The sequence below is a fragment of the Nicotiana tomentosiformis genome, chromosome 6, assembly GCF_000390325.3.
Source record: "Nicotiana tomentosiformis chromosome 6, ASM39032v3, whole genome shotgun sequence".
NCBI classification, from domain to species: Eukaryota; Viridiplantae; Streptophyta; class Magnoliopsida; order Solanales; family Solanaceae; genus Nicotiana; species Nicotiana tomentosiformis.
In genome coordinates this window covers 77,336,188-77,360,651 of record NC_090817.1, presented here as the reverse complement: position 1 = coordinate 77,360,651, position 24,464 = coordinate 77,336,188, and positions in this window count along the sequence as shown.

Genomic DNA, 24,464 nt, shown 5'->3' with positions numbered 1-24,464 from the left:
ATGGGTCTCAGCAAAATACACAAGTGATAAAGTTTATTTCATGATATTAATCAAAGGCATAGTGATCTTATGATATTTTGAGAAATCTTATTAAGGTACTTCTTATGCATTTCATTCATGTATAAATGTACATTGACCCATGACCAGATGGCGTTATATACGCATATATTATATGTATATGGGATATGGTAAAAGGTTATGGCGTTATATACGCACCACCATCTGATCAACTGGTATACGCTGATGATTTTGCCCGCAATGGCTGAGATGATATGATGGAATGCCCTCAGAGACTTGATGATGTTATGTATGCATATACCTATGCATGGTATGGGATTTATACGCACATGCATGATATTATAAATTTTCATGATTCACAGAGCTATTCATAATTACAAGTTGAGTTCCCTACTCCATGTTTCTTTTATGTATTTTATATATTACTGCCATGCCTTACATACTCGGTACTTTATTTGTACTGACGTCCCTTTTTCCTTGGGACGCTGCGTTTCATGCCCGCAGGTCCCGATAGACAGGTTGAGAGTTTTCTAACTAGGCTATCAGCTCAGCGGAAGATGTTGGTGCGCTCCATTTCCTCCGGAGTTGCTTATTTGGTTAGTATAATTCGGACGTGTATTGTTTAGTATGGCGGGGCCATGTCCCGACCTTTATGGTATTTATCTACTCTTAGAGGCTTGTAGACATATGCCATGTACGTAAAAGATTGTATGGCCTTGTCGGCCTACGTTTAGTGTACGAGTGATCATTTTGGTCCTATAGGCCCAAGTTGATATTACATGTTTTATTCTAGTTATCCTACGACAGCATTTCCGTCTCATTTACCGATGATAGCATGATACAAAAAGATATGTTATGTTGGTATTCGGTTGAATAAGGTACCGGGTGCCCGTCGCCGCCCATCGGTTTGGGTCATGACAGAAGTGGTATTAGAGCAGTTCTGTCCTAGGGAGTCTACAAGTTGTGTCTAGTAGAGTCTTGTTTATGGGTGTGTTGTGCACCACACTTATAAGTACGAGGCTACAGGGCATTTAGGACTGTCACTCTTTCTTCTTACTCTATATCGTGTAGTAGAGCTCAGCTGTAAGAAATTCAAATTCCTAAATTCTATTTTATTCGTTATATAATGACATCTACATCCAGAAAGACAGTTGGTAAGAGATTGAATGTGGCTGTGGAAGAGTTGAGTCATAGGAACTCGATTTTGCGTCATGCTTATGATGAGTAAATGTAAGGCCTTCAGTAGATATGTGTGTACTACGACGTGTGAGCCTCTTGATAAGGAGCCCTAAGGTATGAATATCTATCTACCCCTATGGTAAAAAGCAACGAGAGAATCAGAAGGTAGATACAAGTTTCAACAAGTAAAAGAAGCTAGGTGAAGAAGGATACGAGGTACCCAGTTAGTAAAGATTATATGTATTTACAATTCAGGCAGAGAAATATTAGTATTCTGAGTTACTTTCAACAATAACAAAGATATATTCACTTGACAACACCCATTTCAGTTATTGCCCTGTGGGAGCTAACAGATATAATTTAAGAGAAGGATGGGATATCAGCATCCAGCTGGGGTTAGAGTAACCCAAAATTGTGGATGGATTGTTATCATTAGCTCACATTTTCGAGGGATATTGCAAACGTGGTAATGGTTCTCCTTCTGAGACACCCAGATGGTGCACTCTTGAATAGTACAATCAGATATGAATACTAGAATGTTCATAAATTTCAGAAGATTGGCGTTGGAATACTAGAAGGGATAAATATTTACCGTTGTATGGCTCTCGTCCCTAGTAAAGAGAGAGTGTTAGACGACCTGAAGAGCCAGTGAGTTGAATCAAGGGGACTAAAAATGAAAGAATGTTTTGAAGAAGTTTTCATAATAAGGTGATATACAGAAATATTAGTAGGAGAATAAGAAGAAAGTAAATGAAGCATTATGAGTAAGATGTGATAAATGGATGATAACGATAAATCAAAATATGACAGGACTACAGATTCTATAGTTAAGTGAAGGGAAAGACAAGAAGTTACATGCCTTAAGACAATAAAAGAGTATAAGCCATAAAGTCATATCCCCATTTCGAGAAATGAGTTTGTGACTCATACGTGATTACCATAAGGAAAAGTTAGACCCCCGGAGTAATAGAAATGGGTATGGGCTAGTGAATAAGATAAACTGACCATGAATTCGGGACTGAATGATTTGATAATAGTTGACATCGTGAGAATATCAGAGATCGCGTTCTGGGCGATAATTGAATGGACAACAGAAGAATAACTTTTAAAGGTCATTCAGGAAGACATTTCCCTAAAACAAGCATTGTGAGCAGAGCTAAGCTTAAGGGACTAAGTGTGCCAGTTACACTAGGTGTCACCTTTGTGTGTAAGAAATTAAATTATCCCTGGTACAGAAGGGTTACCGCTAGGGGTGTTCATGGTTCGGTTTGGGTCGGTTTTTACCTTAAAAAAAACCAAACCAAATACGTCGGTTATTCAAATTGTTGAACCAAACCAAAACAAATTAATAGAAATTAATAGATTTCGGTTTTTGTCGGGTTTTTTTTCGGTTTTTTGGTTTTTTCGGTTTTTGTCGGGTTTTTTTAAGAATACATGAGTTGTGGTCTTTATGATTCCTTTTGGAAAGGGGTTTGCTTTCGGTTGAATGACTAGTAATGAGAAACTCAATAATGAAATGACTGGATAAAGAAACAAGATGTCCCAACTTTACACAAAAAACACATAACAAATTTTTTGCTCCTTTAGAACTCTAGCCAAAGAGTACAGCTAAAAGAGAGAAGTTATATGACTTTTCTAGCCACATAGAAAAATTAGACAAGCATGTCCAATTTCTATATCACTCACTACTCAGACATGTGCACTTAAAACTTCATTACACGAATAAATACACATCTACAATCCCTCGTGAAAAAAGAAATGCAAACTTGTAGTTGAAGATGGAGCTAATCACCAAAGACACACATTAATGCTATTTTATCACCCCAATTTTAGAAAGTTAACTGATGATTGCAAAGTCACAAAGTTTATATTACAATAATTAAATTATAATAGGATATTGTAAAATAGTTTTTCATATGGTAAAGTAAATCATCCACATCAAAAAATACATCCAAATTCCAAGCAACAAGAATATGGTTGAAGCCAGTTCCATCCTCCGATCTAATCAATGCTCAAAACATAGTCGGGATATTCTGAAAGATAAAAAAAATAAAAATATTAAGCATTAAGTAATTCACAAATATAAATATATTCATAATGAGTTAAATGTATAAAATTACCTTTTTTAACTATTTCAAGTTTTTGGATTTCTTCTAAAATATCTTCAATGTTGCATTCTTTGGGAGTTGACCTGAGCCATTGTTGAGTGCAAATTAGAGTTTCTACCGTCTTTGGCGATAAAGAACTTTGATATGAATCAAGAATCCTCCCACTAGTACTAAAAGCCGATTCAGATGCAACAGTAGAAACAGGAATTGCAAGAACATCTCTTGCAATCCTAGAAACAATTGGATACCTTTTACTTGCATCTTTCCACCAAGACAAAATATTAAAATCTTTGGCCAACTCCAAATCATCTATCAAATACCTCTCAAGATCAGTCTTACTTCCTTCATTATCTTGTTCTTGCAAATATTTTTCCCATTGTGATTTCCATATCTCTCCAGTATCACCGTCACTCATCGTACTAACTTGACCTCCCAAAATCTCATCAGAATTTTCAGTAGAAGAATCTTTATAGCAATTATACAAGCGAGATAGAGTATCTATCACTTTGTTTGATCTCAAATCTCCCGCCACAAAACTATAAGATTTAGCAAAAATGAACTTCACATACCTTATCTTATACCGAGGATCCAACACAACAACGACAAATAATAATATATTCATATTATCAAAGTCACCCAATATTTATCACACTTGAGTTTCATCTTAACAACCATATCAATCAGAACTTGATCATCACCTTGAGAATTTTTGACAATAAAGTTAAGAAGATAAAAAAGCTCATGGAAGAAAGAATTTGAAGTAACATATAAAGTTCCTGAAAATTTCAAAGTAATCTGGTAGAAAATGTCAAGAAACTTTATAAAAACCTTTACCTTCTTCCAATCATCCCCACTTGGGTGCGCTGCTTTTCCAATCATATCTAGACAATACTTTTGGTACTTGTGATCATCAATATACATTCTTGAAAAGGCCTTCTCAAATTTTATAGCTGTACTTAACATCATATAAGTTGAGTTCCATCTGGTTTCAACATCTAAACTCAAAAGGCCATGGCTATCAATCTTTACCTTTTCAACAATTGATTTAAAGGAAGCTAATCTTGCAGAAGAGGACTTAACATACTTCACAGAATTTCTGACCCGAGAAATAGACTCAATATGATCACTTAATCCTTCTTTTACAATTAAATTCAAAATGTGAGCATTACATCTAACATGTAGAAAGTCATTTCCCAAGACGATTCCTTTCCAATCCTCCCTTTCAAGTGTCTAATTGCTGCATCATTATCAGTTACATTATCTAGGGTCACAGTGAATAGGTTTTCAATTCCCCAATCTAACAAATAAACCTCAATACCCTTTGCAATTGTTTCACCCTTATGATCTGAAACTTGAAAAAAGTTTAGAATTTTTTTTTGCAAGTTCCAATTATCATCAATCCAGTGGGCAGTTATAACCATGTAAGTTAGGTTTTGGAGCGATGTCCACGTATCACTAGTGAGACATATATGTTGATTTTGAATATGCTTTTTAAGCTTTTCTTTTTCCTCATGATAAATTTTTAAACATTGCCTAACAATAGTCAAACGAGAGGGTAACTCAAAATTAGGCACAACAATTGACATTAATCTTTTAAAACCTTCCCCATCGATGACTTTAAATGGTTGTTCATCAATGATCACAAATTCAACAATAGCCCTTCTTACTTCATTGACATTATACATAACTCTTTCGAGTTTACAAGTACCAACACTACCTTCTAGTCCGCTTCCTTTAATTGGGTAAGACCTAAGTGTCGTCTGTGTTCTGTCAATGAATCTAAAAGGGAATTTCTTACAAACAATATTCAAATGGTTCCATAATGTAGTAGTTCCATTTTTCTTAGTATCGGAAGTAAAAGTTTTAGTATAGAAACTACATTTTGACTTATGCTTACCATCTTTATCAAAAAATTTGGAAAAGTATTTTTAAATGTATGATGTTTCCCTCCCAACGCCAAAATCATTTTCAGAAGGTGCTGCTCTTTTATGCTTTTTAGGAGGAGTAGGAACACTTGAATCAATAACTGGAGTATTGTTGCCTTCAAGTTGAGGAATTTCCTGAACCTCGACTTCTGAATCCATCTGCTAAGAGAGACGAAACAGGCAAATAATGGTCAAGAACAAAGAGAACTACATAAGAGATACAAAAATACTTTACAATTTCATGTAAATTATTTTCAAATTATCCATTAAAAAAAGATAACTAGTTGGGGTTAAGGCCAAAAAGAAAGGCAAAAACCTGCTCATTTCTCATAATTGTGGTTGCCATCGGTCGCTATCAAGAATTTTAGAGGGAAAGAGGAGAGAATTTTGTTTGGCATGGAAGCTGCGTATGTTTTGTTGTGAAGGGGTGAAAGAGAATCAAATAAACCCTAAGGAATTAAAGACCTTTTGTCTGAACATGCTAAATTGACTTAGGCCCATTGCAGTTAAAGAAATATTTCAAAGGTTAGGCCCAACAGTGTAAAATATTACATATACTATAAAGAAAATTTTAGAAATAATATATATATATATATATATATAAATAATTTTTAAAATAGGTATCTATATGATCGGTTTGGTTCGGTTTTTTTTGTATAAAACCAAAATCAAACCAAATATTGTCGGTTTTTTAAAATTAAAAACCAAACCAAGTTAAACCAAAAAGATGTCGGTTTTTTTTCTCGGTTTGGTTCGATTTTTTGGTTTTTGGCGAACACCCCTAGTTACCGCAAGGCAAGTAAGAGCCCGTGAAGATGTGAAAAGACGCCAAATATGAAGAGGTGAAATATTTATTGGTAAATATTCATAGCAATAAATGTTAGTACTCCCCTAAAGGGGGGAAGATGGTGTGATATGGTATTAAGTCGGAGTTATGTGGTTAAGGTAACTATGGAATAGTAAAGGAAGAATGTGGTAGAAAGACGAAAGGAATGAGATTGCATTTATTCAGATCCTACTGATATGATACGATTCCAGAACATTATGTAAGCATGGCGACGGGGAGAGGCAGTAAGGGTTCCATCACTAGATGTTATTGATAAATAAGTGCAAATGAACACTGGATACATAAGGAGCCAATGTGCGGGATAAGTTAAGACAAAGGATATAACCCAAGAGAGATTACATAGAATATAGATATGAGAATGGACTAACGTGTAGTTAGTAGTTGATTAAGGAAGAGCCTAGCCATGGCTAAACAAGAGGATATAGACAAATCAGCAGGTTGTGCAAGATAAACATAGTGAAACCCAACACAGGGAATTCAATCTCGCAAATATGATGACATCGTAATCCTTGAGAAATATTCAGATAGGAGTTGGGGTTGTACAGTCAAAAATTTCAGTTCAGAATCAACCTTACGAGCACAAGAACGCGGAGGTAAGTAATTAAGGATAATTATAGGTGAGTAAAAATGTCAAAAAAAAATTCTTTTGGGTATACGATGTAATAAGTTCGCAGATTTACAGGAGTCAAAGGGTCTCTCTTAAATACTACAAAGAAAGACTAGCTGAGGGAATAAGGAAGAAGGCTTCAACTTAAATATAGTGTTATAAGGAAGAAATGGTCTTGTAACAACATTCTCACAATAACATTGTATGCACTCCATAAGAACGTGTCACCTATCATGACTAATGAATGGGAAGAAAAAAATCAAAAAATGATATTTAAGATCATATGAGTTACAGAAAATTCCAGTATTTGTGGGCAATGAGATAAGCCATGTATTCATGCAACAAGTGGTAGAACGACCATGAAAAGTAATCGCTTATGTTTAAAGACAACTAAGAAAGCACAAGAAGAATTATCTGACCCACGATTTAGAGTTATCCGTGGTGATTCATGCACAAAAGATATGGAGGCACTATTTGTATGGCATTTATGTTGATATACATACGGATCATAAGAACCTTCACTATATCTTCAATCAAAAGGAATTGAATTTATGCCAAAGGCGATGGTTGGAGCTTCTAAAAGACTATGATGTTGATATTTTATACCATCTAGGAAAGGCGAATGTAGTAGTCGACGCCCTCAACCGTAGATCTATGGGTAGCCTGTCATATTTATAGCAAGAGAAGTGTGGGATAGCCCATGAGATTCATCAGCTAGCTAGTCTTGGAGTTCAATTACTGGACTCAGGTGATACCAGAGTTACTATTCAGGGCACGACAACATCCTCTTTAGTAACTGAAGTGAAGGAACACCGGTATGAGGATCTTGTGCTAGCTCATTACAGAGATACATCCCCTAAAAAGGAGAATACACCATTTTAGATTACAGGAGATGTAGTCCTCAGATATCGAGGTCGATTATGTGTTCTAATGTGGCAGGGTTGTGTCAGCAGGTTATGGGAGAAGCTCACTATTCTCGTTATTCTATTCATGCAGGAGCGACGAAGATGTATCATGATATCAGGGGAATATATTGGTGGAACGGAATGAAGAAGGATATAGCAGAGTTTGTTGCTCAGTGCCCTAATTGTCAACAGGTTAAGATTGAGCATCAGAAACCCGGTGGATTATTACATGCTATAGAGATTCCGACTTGGAAATGGGAAGTGATTAATATGGATTTCATCATGGGCTTACCTCGTACCCAATGCAAGTTCGATTCTATATGGGTTATTGTCGATAGACTTACAAAAGCAACCCATTTTCTGTCTGTCAGGACTACTTATTCAGTAGAGGATTATGCAAGGCTTTACATTAGGGAGTTAGTACGACTTCAGGTGTCCCTATATCTATTATCTCAAATAGAGGTGCTTAGTTTACAACTAATTTATGGAGGTCCTTACAAAAGGATTGGGGACTCAGGTAAATCTTAGTGTACAACATTTCATCCCCAGACAAATGTTACATCCCGTATTTTCGTACGATAAAGTTTCGTCGTAAGTTAATCGACGCAAGTTCGGGAAAGAAATTATTTCGTGATTATAAGCATTATGCTATTTTAAACAAGTGATAAGTAAATTGGTGAAGGTGAGAGAGTAAGCAAATCGAAGAAAATAAATTTTGTCGAAGTATGATATTTTGGGATAAAATATGGCCAGAGCTAAAATATCCGGTATTTATGAACTAATCCCTTACAAGGTACCACATGGCCATGATAGTGAGGTGTATAATGTATTCTAAAAATGAGCAATATTTTAAGTAATTTGGGATAATTCTTAATTATATGGATAATTAATTAATTATTAGTTTAATGGGAGATTAACCATGTAATTAAGGATTTGCGGATCATTAATAAGTGGGGACAAAGGCCCCCACGTAGCAGCCCATGAAGTGGTCAAAAAGCCACTAAGTGACTCACATAGTGCATGGAAGGTGTCACCTTATTAAAGTACTAGTCATGACTCATGAGTGTCGTACTAATTCCATGTCCACACTATATTCCTTCACTCACAATATGTTGTCTTGTATTATTTGCATTTCTTGTTACTGCTCAAAAGAATGATCAATATACCATGGCAATTTTATGGCTAATACTATGTCTAGCAGACTAGTCTCTAATTTTCTTTTTATTTTGACTAGTCTATATTCTTTTATCCATGTGCTGTGTTGGTTAAGGTGATGAGAAAAGGGGAAGCAGGAAACAACTTATAAGGTGGAAAGTAGAAGATTAGTTCTGGAAACCTTGAATGGTTAAATGTAATAATTGTTCAAAGCTTGAATGATCTCACGCAATCCCGTGAAACAATGGTGGATGGATGATCCCTAGCATCCTTTTTTTTACGGGAATGAATTAATTGCATATGGGGATTAAGAAGTTTGTTTGATTGTTTCTGGTAGAGAAAGGCATTGATTTAATAGGCTATTGTTATTGGAATTTTAGAAGTGTATATAAAAGAACATAGTGAAAATTTTGGGCGAAGGAACCTATGTTGTCAAGGTTTTGAAAGATAATTACCTGCTGATGTTCTCAAAATCGCAAGTTTCAGATTAAAGTACTAACAGGCTGAACCGTCGTCGTGTGGTTAGGTAAATGACAAAGGTATGTTGAGGCTAAGCTCTTCTTTCATTTTGGCATGATCTCGTAATTACATGAGTTTGATAACGAGGCATAAAGAGAAATTCATATCCCGGAATTTATGTATATTTTCCTAGACTTGTAAGTTACAGTATTCTCCTTATCGGGACTTCATATCCAATTGAGTATTTCCTTTTTTCTAGTCATGAGAGCAGAGAATCTATATATACAGTATTACAGTATTTCCATTTTCATCGAGCTATAATCGATGGGCAGGCCCTTATTGGGCAACCTCTGATCAGATGGTAAGTTATATACCGAGCCTACTGTGGTCGAGCGCCTATGAGCGAGCCCAGTTGGTCGAGATACAGAGCCTAGTATGACCGAGCGCCTATATACGAGCCTACTATGGTAGAGCAGTTATATATATATATATACCGAGACTTATAGGGTCGGACAACTATTTTACTTACTATATTAAGAGAGTTGAGTCAGTATCAGCAGGTAAGCATATCTTCAGATTATCTTTGACTTCCAGTTGCTTTACCTTATTATATTATCAGTTCAGTTTCAACTTTCAGTATATTGCATTACATACTCGGTATATTATTTCGCAGTGACGTCCCTTTTCTGGGGGTGCTGCATTTCATGCGTGCAGGTTCAGACAGATAGACGGGTAGACCTCCTCATTAAGTGTTGCCCGAGTTCAACTTGATCGGTAAGCTCCATGCCTTTTGGAGTTGCCGGGTCTAGAGTTTTATGTACATATTGTGTATATATGTATATATGTTATGAGTAGGTCGGGGAGCTGTTCCGATCACAGTATATACACCAGTAGAGACTTGTAGACATATCCTGTCAGTTAGTGCAGTATGTTGGGCTGGTAGGCCTTTTATGTATATTTTGTTATTTTGCCAGCTGTAGTAGTTATGACGGCCTTGTTGGCCCAGCTTTAAATTGATATTTAGTCAGCATTCGCAGTTGTCTTGCAATGTGGCCCATGGCCAAAGTACGACATTACATGTTCAGAATCTCTTAGTCGCAAGTTGGTACACAAGGATAGGTAAGGCACCGAGTGGCGGTCTTGCCCCCCAAGTTCGGGGCGTGACAAAAATGGTATCAGAGTAGTTCTGTCCTAGAGAGTCTACAAGCCGTGTCTAGTAAAGTCTTATTTATGGGTGTATCGTGCACCACACTTATAAGCAGGAGGCTACATGGCATTTAGGACCGTCACTCTTTCTTCTGACTCTAGATCATGTGGTAGAGCTCAATTGTAAGAACTCAATTTCCTAAACTCTATCTTATTCGTAATACAACGATGCTTACATCCAGAAAGACGGTTGGTAATAGATATAGCTGTGGAAGAGTTGAGTCAGAGGAACTCAATTTTTGCATCATGCTTATGATGGATAAATATGAGGTATTCAGTAGATCATGTATATACTAAGACATGTAAACCACTTGATAAGGAACCTTAAGGCAATAAATTATCATTATTTACCATTCAGGAAGATAGAGATATAAGCATTTTGAGTTACCTTCAACAATGATAAATGTATGTACAATCGGCCACACCATTCTCAGTTATGCCTTATGGGAGCTAACAGACATATTTTAAGAGAAGGGCTAGTTATCAGGATCTGGCTAGGAATAGAGTAACATAAAATAGTGGATAGATTGGTAGAGTTAGTTGACATTTCCGATGGATAGTGCAAACGTGGTGATGGATCTCCTCGTGAGACAACTTGATGGTGCACTCTAAAATAGTACAGCTAGATATGAGTACTACAAAGATAAGCACTGGAAGCCTGGAAGGGATAACTATTACCTTAGTGTGGCTCCCATCCCTGGTAGAAAGAGAATATTAGGTAATTCGAGGAGCCAGTGGATGGAGCAAGAGGGGCTAAAAGCAAAAGAATGTCTTGTTTGAGTTTTCAGAATAAAGTGATAGACATAAATGTTAGCGGGAAATAAGAAAAGAGTTAATGAAGCATTACGAGTAAGATATGATACATTGATGACAACGGTGGATCAAAAGGATGACAGTATTACAGAGTCTATAGTCAATTGAAGGAAATGACGAGAGGTGACAGGCCTTGAGACAACAAAAGAATATAGGCCATAAAGTCATATCCTCATTTCAAGAAATAAGTTCATGACTCCAATGTGACTACCGGAAGGAAAAGTTAGACCCCAGAACAATAGAAATCAGTATGGGCTGGTGAACAAGATAAACTAAACATGAATTAGGGACTAAGTGATTGGATAATAGTCAGCATCATGAGAATTTCAGATTTCGTTCCGACGATAATAGAGTGGACAACAGAAGAAGATTCATGAGAAATTCATAAAATGGTCATTCAGGAATACACTTCCCTAAAGCAAGCAAGATAAGTAAAGTTAAGCTTAAGGGACTGTATGTTCCAGTTACACTAAGTGTCACCCTCGTGAGTGAGGAATTTCGTTATCCTTGGTACTGAAGGATTACCGCGAGGCGAGTAAGGATCATCGATGATGTGAAAAGATGCCAAAGATGAGAGGGTAAAACATCTATTCGTAGATCATCGTAGCACTAAATCTTAGTGCTCCCCTAAAGGGGGGAATATGATATGATATGGCATTAGGTCAGAATTAAGTGGTTCTAGTAACTATGGAAATGGTAAAGGAAGAATGTGATAAGAATGAGAAAGGGATAAGATTGCACTTATTCAAGTCCTGCAGATGTGCTACGATTCCAGAACATTATGCAAGCACGACGTCAAGGGGAGGAGGTAAGGGTTCCTGCCTGAGATGTTATTGATAGATAAGGATCCAGTGCAGGACATAAGTTAAGATAAAGGAAATGACCCATGAAAGATTACGCAAAATATTGATATGAGAATGAGCCAATAAGTAGTTAGTAGTTGATTCAGGAAGAGCCTAGTTATGGCTAGACAAGAGGATACATACAAATCAATAGATCGTGCAAGATAAACGGAGTGAACCCCAACATGGGGAATTCAGTCTCGCAGATATGACATCGTGACCTTGAGAAATATTCGGATAAGAGTTGGGGTAGTTACAGATATCGTATGAGTGTTAAGAAAAGACAGTCAAAACTTCAGTTCGGGAGCAACCTTACAAGCATATAAGTATGGACGTAAGTAACTAAGGAATTTTATATGTGAGTACGAACATAAAAAATTCCGTCGAGTATACGATGTAATAAGCTCGCAGCCTTGCAAGAATTTGAGGGTCCTCCCTAAGTACTACAATGAAATACTAGCGGAGGAAATAAGGAAGAAGGCTTTAACCAAGCACAGTAACCTAAAGAGGAAATGGTCATGTAACAACAGTCTCACAACAACATTGTATGCACTCCATCAGCGGGTGGCACCTATCGTGGCTAATGAACGGGAAGAAAAAAATAAATATATATATATATATATATATATATATATATATATATATATATATATATATATATATATATATATATATATATATATATAAAAAAAAAAATCAAAAGGTGATATTCAAGATCATATGGGTTGTATGGAATTCCAATATGTGTGGGCACTAAAATAAGCTAAGTATGGACGCAACAAGAAGGCAGAACGACCAGAAAAGCAATTGCTTGCATTTAAAAAAAGTTGAGAAGGAATGAAAGGAATTATTCGATCAATGACCCAAAGATAATTACATAATGAATATACCTAAGATTTTGGAGTATTATCCATGTGGCATATATGTTGACAATCATACAGTCGTAGAAGATTCTGGTATAGGTTAAAAGAAATAATTGAGCCCAGGTCATAGACAAAAGATTGAATTGTTATAAGATTGTATCATGGATATTCCATAGCGTCCATGAAGGGCTAAAGTAATAACTACGGCCATGAGCCGCAGATCGGAAGATAGCTTAAGCCTACATAAAGGTTGATCAGAAGGAAGTGGAAACTAAAGAGTTATAACAACGAAGTAAATCAGGAGTCTGATTATTGAACCTAGAAAATTATAGAAATTGCGCTTGAGAACATGGCAGACTTGCTCTCAATATCAGAGGTGCAAGAGAGATAATGCAACAACCATATTCTATAATGGCTCTATAAGGAAGCCAGTTAGAAGAAGTACCAACCTTATAAGAAGTCGGTATGAAGCTCTCACCGGATTGTGTATACACCAGAGGTGCAAGTATTATAATAGAGCTTTAAGTTGTGAATTTGAATTATACCTATGTGGAAAGGAAGTCATGAAAAAGATAGAAGATATGATGCGAGATTTTAAGGTAAGTAAAGTAAAAGTGAACAACATACGAGATACTCAGATGCAGAAGGTTGGGAATAGTCCATACTTCGGATAGAAGGCTAGAACCGTGGGGATTTAATATCCAGGAATGATAGCGGCATCGCCAGTGGCATATCTTATAGTCTATGGTTTCTAGGTATCGAGAGGTTTAGTTAAGAAAGTAAAAGAAGAGTTAAAGACGATGTGATGTCTCACTTAATGTTCCAGAATAACACAAGGAAATCTATGGTGCAAGGAAGTTGAAGGAAGGCTGCGAGTAGTATAAATAGATATGTATGGGTTGCAAGCTAAAGTATGGTAGAGAGACAAGATTGTAGGAAGACATGAGTAAGGATAAGAAAGGGCGAGTGAGAAGGTGACGAGAATGGATAAGCCCTCGTGATTAAGCCCACGAAAATGAGAGAGAGCTGATGGGTGCCTGAATAAACTCAAAGGAGTCTATGACTAGTAGCATTTAGAAGAGATGGAATGCTGCCCTGGTAGTGAAATAAGGGTGTGATTACGATAGATAAAGGATGACGTTTAGGCCTTCGAGTGAGTAATGATTTGAAGAGGATTTCATGGATTGTACGAGATTAAAATACCCACGTAAGTGAATCACATTGGGATGCTATAAAATACGGTCATTGAAGTACAGTATCACCCCTAAGTGGATTAGGAAAGTCACTTCAAATGTTCCCCGATGAGACGTGAGCCCTAGAGGTAGTATTACATAAGAGGCCAAGTTATCGGTATTAAAATGAATCAACAATGGATGGACAAAGGTCACAAAGTATGAGATGAGATTATGCCGTCATTATTAAGATGAACAGTAATGATGGGGCATTAAAGGACTTAGCTTATTGCATATAGGATAAGCAACGAAAGTAACATGGAGTTCAGTAGCAGCCCTCAATAACGATAAATCAAAGTAAGAGTTACAGCAGTAAAGTCATACGGATGGATAAACGGATCTATGACAGAAGGTAGCAACGGTTACGAGATTAGAAGGATTCCGACTACAAGTCGTGGTGTGAGAAAGAAGCTTAAAGGGGGGGATGCCCTGACCCTTAGAATTATTCACAGAACAGTTACTTAGATGGCAAGGAAAGTACTAAAATATTCAAAGGACATAAGTTATGAAAATGATAAGTATATCAGTCAACATTCGAGGACGAATGTTCTAAAGGGGGGAATGATGTTACATCCCGCATTTTTGTACGATAAAGTTTTGTCGTAAGTTAATCGACACAAGTTCGGGAATAAAATTATTTCGTGATTATAAGCATTATGCTATTTTAAATAAGTAATGAGTAAATTGGTGAAGGTGAAAGAGTAAGCAAATCGAAGAAAATGAATTTCGTTAAAGTTTGACATTTTGGGATAAAATATGACACGAGCTAAAAAAACCCGGTATTTATGGACTAATACCTTATAAGGTACCACATGGCCATGATATTGAGGTGTATAAGGTAAGCTAAAAATGAGCAATATTTTAAGTAATTTGGGATAATTCTTAATTATATGAATAATTGATTAATTATTAATTTAATGGGAGATTAACCATGTAATTAAAGATTTGCGGATAATTAATAAGTGGGAACAAAGGCCCCCACATGGCATCCCATGAAGTGGTCAAAAAGCCACTAAGTGACTCACATAGTACATGGAAAGGTGTCACCTTATTAAAGTACTAGTCATGACTCATGAGTGTCGTACTAATTTCATGTCCACATAATATTCCTTCACTCACAATATGTTGTCTTGTATTATTTGCATTTCTTGTTACTGCTCAAAAGAATGATCAATATACCATGATAATTTTATGGCTAATACTATGTCTAGCAGACTAGTCTTTAATTTTCTTTTTATTTTGACTAGTCTATATTCTTTTATCCATGTGCTGTGTTGGTTAAGGTGATGAGAAAAAGCGGAAGCAGGAAACAACTTATAAGGTGGAAAGTAGAAGATTAGTTCTGGACACCTTGAATGGTTTAATGTAATAATTATTCAAAGCTTGAATGATCTTACACAATCCCGTGAAACAATGGTGGATGGATGATCCCTAGCATCCTTTTTTTACGGGAAAGAATTAATTGCATATGGGGATTAAGAAGTTTGTTTGATTGTTTCTGGTAGAGAAAGGCATTGATTTAATAGGCTATTGGTATTGGAATTTTATAAGTGTATATAAAAGAACGTAGTGAAAAGTTTGGGCGAAGGAACCTATGTTGTCAAGGTTTTGAAAGATAATTACCTGCTGATGTTCTCAAAATTGCAAGTTTCAGATTAAAGTTCTAACAGGCTGAACTGTCGTCGTGTGGTTAGGTAAACGACAAGCGTATGTTGAGGCTAAGCTCTTCCTTCATTTTGGCATGATCTCGTAATTACACGAGTTTGATAACGAGGCATAAAGAGAAATTCATATCCCAGAATTTACGTATATTTTCCTAGTCTTGTAAGTTACACTATTCTCCTTATCGGGACTTCATATCCAATTGAGTATTTCCTTTTTTCCAATCATGAGATCAGAGAATCTATATATACAGTATTACAGTATTTCCATTACCATTGAGCTATAATCGATGGGCAGGCCCCTATTAGGCAACCTCTGATCTGATGGTAAGTTTTATACCGAGCCTACTGTGGCCGAGCACCTATGAGCAAGCCCAGTTGGTCGAGATACAAAGCCTAGTATGGCCGAGCACCTATGAGCAAGCCTACTATGGCAGAGCAATTTTATATATATATATATATATATATATATATATATATATATATATATATATATATATATATATACCGAGCCTTATAGGGCCGGACAACTATTTTACTTACTATATTGAGAGAGTTGAGTCAGTATCAGCAAGTAAGCATATCTTCAAACTATCTTTGACTTCCAATTGCTTTCACTTATTATATTATCAGTTCAGTTTCAACTTTCAGTATATTGCCTTACATACTCGGTATATTATTTCGTACTGACGTCCCTTTTTTGGGGGCGCTGCATTTCATGCGTGCAGGTTCAGACAGATAGACGGGTAGACCTCCTTATTAAGTGTTGCCCGAGTTCAGCTTGATCGATAAGCTCCATGCCTTTCGGAGTTTTTGGGTCTAGAGCTTTATGTACATCTTTGGTATATATGTATATATGTTATGAGTAGGTCGGGGAGCTGTTCCAATCACAGTATATCCACCAGTAGAGGCTTGTAGACATATCTTGTCAGTTAGTGCAGTATGTTGGGCTGGTAGGCCTTTTATGTATATTTTATTGTTTTGCCAGCTGTAGTAGTTATGACGACCTTGTCGGTCCCGCTTTTATTGATATTTAATCAGCATTCGCAGTTGTCTTGCAATGTGGCACATGGCCAAAGTACGACATCACATGTTCAGAATCCCTTAGTCGCAAGTTGGTACGCAAGGATAGGTAAGGCACCGGGTGGCGGTCTTGCCCCCCAAATTCAGGGCGTGACAACAGACGGGCAGGCTGAACGTACTATTCAGACACTGGAGGATATGCTACTGGCTTACGTAATGGACTTCAGGGGTAGCTGGGATGATCATCTTCCACTTATTGAGTTTTCATATAATAATAGTTATCATTCCAGCATTCAGATAGCTCCATACGAAGATCTTTACAGACGGAAGTGTAGGTCACCTATCGGATGGTTCGAGGTTAGGGAAACTAAGTTACTAGGACCAGAGTTGGTACAACAGGCAATTGAGAAGATTAAGCGTATACGGGAAAGGCTATTAGCAGCTCAAAGTCGTCAGATGTCCTATGCAGATAATCGACGACGAGACTTGGAGTTTCAGATAGATGACTGGGTATTCCTAAAGGTATCACCGATAAAAGGCGTTATGAGATTCGGTAAGAAAGGAAAGCTTAGCCCTCGGTACATTGGACCTTATAAGATTATACGCAGAGTAGGCCAAGTAGAATATGAGTTAGACTTGCCTTCCAAATTGGAGTATGTACATCCAGTATTTCATGTGTCTATGCTCCGTAGGTGTATTGGAGATCCCTCTAAAGTCATTCCAATTGACGATGTTCAAGTTACAGAGCAACTATTATATGAGGAAGTTCCCATTGCTATACTAGATAGACAAGTTCGGAGATTAAGAACTAAGGATGTAGCTTCGATTAAAGTACTTTGGATTAACAATAATGTGGAGGAGATGACTTGGGAAGCTGAAGAAGAAATGAAGACTAGGTATCCTCACTTGTTTCCACTTTCGGAGGAGGATCATACTGAGACATCACATCCTTTAGGTACGTATGTGGTACTTGATTCTTATGTTAGTTATTGTTATTGGTCGTGTGAGACCATTGGTGTTATTGATGATTGTGGACCTGTGTGGATTTGCATTGTTGGGTTTACTGTGTGATAGGTTGGTAGTAGTACCATTACATAGGAGACTCTGCCAAAATTTCTATAGATTTCTCGGAGTTTAACATTCGAGGACGAATGTTTCTAAGGGGGGAAAATTGTTACACCTTGTGCGTCTCAAGGTGACGTAATGAATATGAGACTTATTAATCATGATTTAAATGATTTTAAAGTCATAATATGTCTATATATGATGTTTGGATAGAAAATGTGATGTTTGGGAAAAATCGGATTAAAGTTGCGGAAAAACCGACTAAGAATTTACCTTGTAGCAGAGCTTTTTGAGAAATGCATTTTGTATGCTATATGAGGTATTTTGGGACATGTTATATACCAAATTGAAGGTCTTGGAATATAGTTTCCAACGCTCTTAACCGTTCATTCATACAATACCCGGATAAAACGTTATAAGCATTGGAAAAAGAGCCAATCATAGGGTGCCAACTAACACCTTTTTGACTTTTAAAAAAAGGGGATATTTACATCCCATCTCGTCTCTTTCTCCATTTTTCTAGAGAACACACCAAAATAACACCCTTAACTTTACTCTTAAGCTCTCTGCAAGAGTTTCAAACAAGATTATCATCCCGGGCACATAAAACGATCCCTATGACGTAAGTATCGCTATATCGCCTCTCTTTTTCTTTGTAGTTTGAGTTTTGGAAGGTACTTCATAGTTAAGAAAATGTGTAATTTCTGTATTTAAGTATTTAAATATCAAGTAATGTTGATAAATGTGTTTCCTAATAGTTAGAACTCATGGGACGGTGATCGGAAGCCGTGAGTTCGAGTTATTTGACTTGTCGTGGACTGTTTTGTGGGCTGTTTCGTGATGCCTTTGGGCTGTATATTTCTCTAATGTTTAATGGAGTTTTGGAGGACAAATGGTGTGGAGAAACACCACCTAATGACAGAATGGTGGGCTGGTCATTCGTCGTTACATTATTTTTTAGTTGTTTGACACTACTTTGGTTGTCGTTTTATGTATGAAGTGATTAGGGTGTGTGGGTTGTTTTGTGGTATATTTTGATGGCAATAAGGTTGGAAAATTATGCTTACATATTTTTATTGTTATGATCTTTTTTATGTTGGTATATGGTATTGGATGAGGGCCTAGTTACAGGGGAGATGCTGCCCAAATTTACGTGAACGAGCTACTAGTTTAAGTTGCGGACTTAGCCTTTACTCAGCACTGATTTTGAATCTCCTTATGATATGGTAGATTGGGTTAAGTTGTTTGAAGAATTTCTTGGAATATATTAAAGACTCAATGGAGTTAAGGTATGTTAAGGCTATCCCTCCTTTCCTTTTGGCATGATCCGTACGATACAAACGAAACGAGCAAATACGCAACTTTCATAAATGATTCTATTCATAGAAATACTAGGGATATATATATTATTGATTCCCCATGTGTCTTGTTATTCTATCGTCTGTTCATGGGTCTCAGCAAAATACACAAGTTGATAAAGTTTATTTCATGATATTAATCAAAGGCATAGTGATCTTATGACATTTTGAGAAATCTTATTAAGGTACTTCTTGTGCATTTCATTCATGTATAAATGTACATTGACCCATGACCAGATGGCGTTATATACGCATATATTATATGTATATGGGATATGGTAAAAGGTTATGGCGTTATATACGCACCACCATCTGATCAGCTGGTATACGCTGATGATTTTGCCCGCAATGGCTGAGATGATATGATGGAATGCCCTCAGAGGCTTGATGATGTTATGTACGCATATACCTATGCATGGTATGGGATTTATACGCACATGCATGATATTATAAATTTTCATGATTCACAGAGCTATTCATAATTACAAGTTGAGTTCCTTACTCCATGTTTCTTTTATGTATTTTATATACTACTACCATGCCTTACATACTCGGTACATTATTTGTACTAACGTCCCTTTTTCCTGGGAACGCTGCGTTTCATGCCCGCAGGTCCCGATAGACAGGTTGAGAGTTCTCTAACTAGGCTATCAGCTCAGCGGAAGATGTTGGCGCACTCCATTTCCTCCGGAGTTGCTTATTTGGTTAGTATAATTCGGACGTGTATTGTTTAGTACGGCGGGGCCATGTCCCGACCTTTATGGTATTTATCTACTCTTAGAGGTTTGTAGATATATGCCATATACGTAAAAGATTGTATGGCCTTGTCGGCCTACGTTTAGTGTACGAGTGATCATTTTGGTCTTATAGGCCTAAGTTGGTATTACATGTTTTATTCTAGTTATCCTACGACAGCCTTTCCGTCTCATTTACCCATGATAGCTTGATACAAAAAAATACGTTATGTTGGTATTCAGTTGAGTAAGGTACCGGGTCCCCGTCGCGGCCCATCGGTTTGGGTCGTGACACAAAAGTCCAACCCGGGCTCGGGCCTCGGAACTCGATAAAACTTATAAAATCTGACAACTCATTCAATTATGAGTCCAACCATACTAGCTTCACCCAATTCCGACTCCGAATCGATGTTCAAAACTCAAAAACTCACTCTATGGAACTTTAGGCTAAAATCCATAATTTCTCTTTAAAATTCATAATCCAGTTACCAAAAACGAAGATAGAATCACGAAATATAATCAAAACCAAGTGTAGAACACTTACCCCAATCCTTGTGATGAAACTTTCCTCCAAAATCGCCCCATTCCAAAGTCTATAGCACAATAGTGATAAAATGGCCAACCCTCGAACTTAAACCATTCAGCCCAGACCTTGTCGCAATCTGCGACATTCCAGCTGCTTCCGCGACTAACATTTCGCTTCTACGATAACCACTAACCAGCCGACCTCTCTCACTTACGGATCTCCATCCACTTCTGCGCAACCGCAGGTACCAAGCCAAACACGCTTCTGCGCTCGAGCTCGCTTTTACGCCCAAGACCATCGCTTATGCGGGGCCGCAGATGCGCCCCAATTTCCGCACCTGTGAAGACTCCAAACTCCGCCCCTTTACGCGGGTGCGACCGCATCACCGCTTATGCGATCACGGCACCTGTGCAAAACCAACCGCAGGTGCGCAACACCAGAACCAACACTCATTCAGCAATGTAGCATGAGACAAAAATGATATGAACTACGTCCGAAACTTTCCTGAGCCCCTCGAGACCCCGTCCAAATATACCAACAAGTAACATGACATAACATGGACCTACTCGAGGCCTCAAATCACACATAACAACATCGAAACGACTAATCACACCTCAAATCAAACTTAATGAACTTTTGAACTTTCAACTTCCAAAACTCGCGCTGAAACATAGCAAATCATCTCGGAATAAACTCAAATTTTGCGCACAAGTCCCAAATAACATAACGAAGCTATTTTAATTTTCGAAACCACAATCCGAATCCAATATCCATAAAGTCAACTCCCGGTCAAACTTATGAACTTTTCAAACCTTCAAATTTCTAACTTTCGCCAATTAGCGTCGAATCCTTCTAGAAATATCCAAATGCAAACCCGGATATACACCCAAGTCCAAAATTATCATCCGGACCTAACGGAGCCCTCAAAACTTCATTCCGGGGTCAAATTTATAAAATTCAAACTTGGTCAACTCTTCCAACTTTTAGCTTAAATCATGAAATTCATTCTTCCAAATCAATTCCGATTAACCTGAAAACCAAAACCGACGATTCACACAAGTCATAATACATCATATGGAAAACTACCGAGCGAAGTGCAAATGCTCAAAACGACCGGTCGAGTCGTTACAAGTATAGGTAGCTTGAGACAATTTACCTCTTCTTTATTTTTCTTCCTCCTCCTCCTCCTCCTCCTCCTCCTCCTTATTTTTAGTTGTTGTGAAAATAAAGGTGACAAAGGATTTATATTATGCTTATGATCAGGTTTATGATGATTTATGGGATTTTACGATAGTGAGTTGCTGTAATGCTCTTTTCTTTGCTACTACTTAGGATTTCTTCTTCTTCTTCTTAGTTGTAAAATGGCTTTGTTAGATTTATATTATTTTGACTAATTGATTATTGATGTTTATATTTTATGATATTTAGAATTTATGTTTCAAATTTGAGCTTATTTAGAGTAGATTTGGGTTTTGAATCGTGTGTTAGATTGTTGAAATTAGAAGAATAAATTTTTATTTTTGGGCAATCTGAACTTTAGACGAAAACGTTTTAAGTGCATACAAAAAATTGATTGCACTTAAGACGCATACATCTGTGCATCCTAAGTACAATTTTTGTTCGTCTTAACTGTAGCTAATTTTTTAAATGCACTTAAGTCGTATTCATGTTAAGTACAAAAATTGCACTTAACATGCACTTAAAACGTACGTGTCTGAAGTGTAATCAAATTTTTGTATACACTTAAGATATTTTCATCTGAAATCCTCAACTTCGGATAAAATTTGTAATTGTAAACTCGTATTGTACTACTTTAGTTGCGTACGGCTGAAGTTGTGTTCGAAGAGGGTAAAATTACAAAAAATAAAAATAAATAAATAAACTTAGGGTACAACTTAAAAAGTAACTCCAAAATTGAATATTTATGCGCTTTCCCCCTATATTACACATCACAAAGTTATTTTATTTTTTAACTATTGTCAATGCCTTATCTTTTGTCCTATTTTCCACTTTGTTTTTCTTTATTCTTCATATTCATCTTTTATCTTATTTTCCGCCTTTTATTTATACTTCTTTTGTTCACTCAAAATGAAGTAGAGATATTCCAAATCATCTTGTTACTTAAAAAATTTCAGAACTGAATTTTTTGTTTTCTTTTCCACAATTTTAAAAATTGAAGTACATTTCCAAACTTTAATTACTCCAGCCTTTTTAGAACCTTTCTTTCTTATTTTGTTTTTTCTAGAAAATTAATATCTTTTAAGGTTAAAGACGTATATGTCTTATATAGTTGATTAACAATCAGTCAAAAATCATAAAATATAAAACAAGAGAAATTGATTAAACAAAGGCAAAAAGAGAGAGTAACAATCCAACTTACATGATCTTTTATTGTTTGAAACCTTCAAGAAATTTATGTAATGCTAGAATCAATTAAAAAGCACGTCTTTAGAACTATTTAAAATCGTATAAAAAGAATGGTACTACAATTTTAAATCAGAGTACTGGAGGTCTTTCGAATTTTAATTTTAGATGGAATACATGGAGAAAAGAAAATTTTGAATGGTCCCTTATGTATAAGGGTGATACTCTCTTTATCCTCGATATATAATTTTGAATGGTCCATAATATTTACATAAAGTGGACACTTTTAGTTCAAGACAATTTTGAAACCCTAAAATTAGTGGTAACTTTAATTTTTTAATGGAGCTACAAAAATCATTCTAACGATATAAAAGAATCACACTTATTCTTTCCACATAATATCAATTATTTTCGTCAACATATCTATGCACCAAGAAATTTTCTTTAAGAAACTGACTATACTCATTTTTAATGTTGATGTAGTATATAAGTTTGGTTATGAAGATACATTTGAATATTGTAATATGTAGCTAACAAAGTTTTATATAATTATGATATGAAATGCAATGCTTCGAGAACTTTGAAAATTTATATAAAATAATACATGAAACTGCATCTAGTATACACCACTTATAAGTAATACACTCTCCTATGTTCAGGAGCTTGGATTTGTGAGTTTCTTATCCTGATTTACATTTATAACCTTTATTCGTTATTTGACAGCGATTAAAGATTTCTGATTTTTATGTTTAGGTATTTCTATTTTAATGTGAGTTGCTCGAGTCTCTATATTCAATTCTCTTTCCAACTCACCAAATTTCCAATCGTTAATTTTTTTGCTTTGGTAGCAAGTGTTTCATCACAACTAAAAATATGCATATATTCGGTAAACGTCGTAAGAAATATATTTGCCAAAAATTATCTTTCAACATAATTTTGGTCGGATTGCATATTTTAGTAGTGAATTTTCTATTTGCTTGCGTTTCTGTTGTTTTTTTTTTTTTGCAATATGTGATATATTTGGTGTTAGTAAATACTTGTAGCATGGGCTCTTGTTGCTTTCATCTAAATTATTCTAATCTCAACATATGCTAGTACTAATTGTTTTTCCAAAACTAGCTTTCAAAATTAGCTTTTAAGGAAAAAGGTTTAAAAACTAAAGAACAAATTCAACGGTTATCCGAGGTTTTAAAGTGAAACAGGCATAATTTCTCACCAACAGGTGACTAAATACTATTGAGAAGTGAAAACACATCTGATAGAACAAATACAATTGATAGCGAGAAATTTTACATATTTTTAACTCAATTCTTACTTCTAAAATTTGTTTAACCGAATATAAGTTTCAAGCCTCATAATCCGTGGTTATATCAGTCTACTTACTTTCTAACCATCATGTTAGAAACTATTATTTAAAGTTGAAGGAGAAGTTTAATTTTTAAAGTAAAAATGGGGATGTAATAAATTTTACCCATTTTAAAACCCTAAACAATTGGTAAAGTTTAAGCTTTTAATGCAGCTACAACAATCATATATATTAATGATACAAAATCGCACTCACATTGTTCACATAG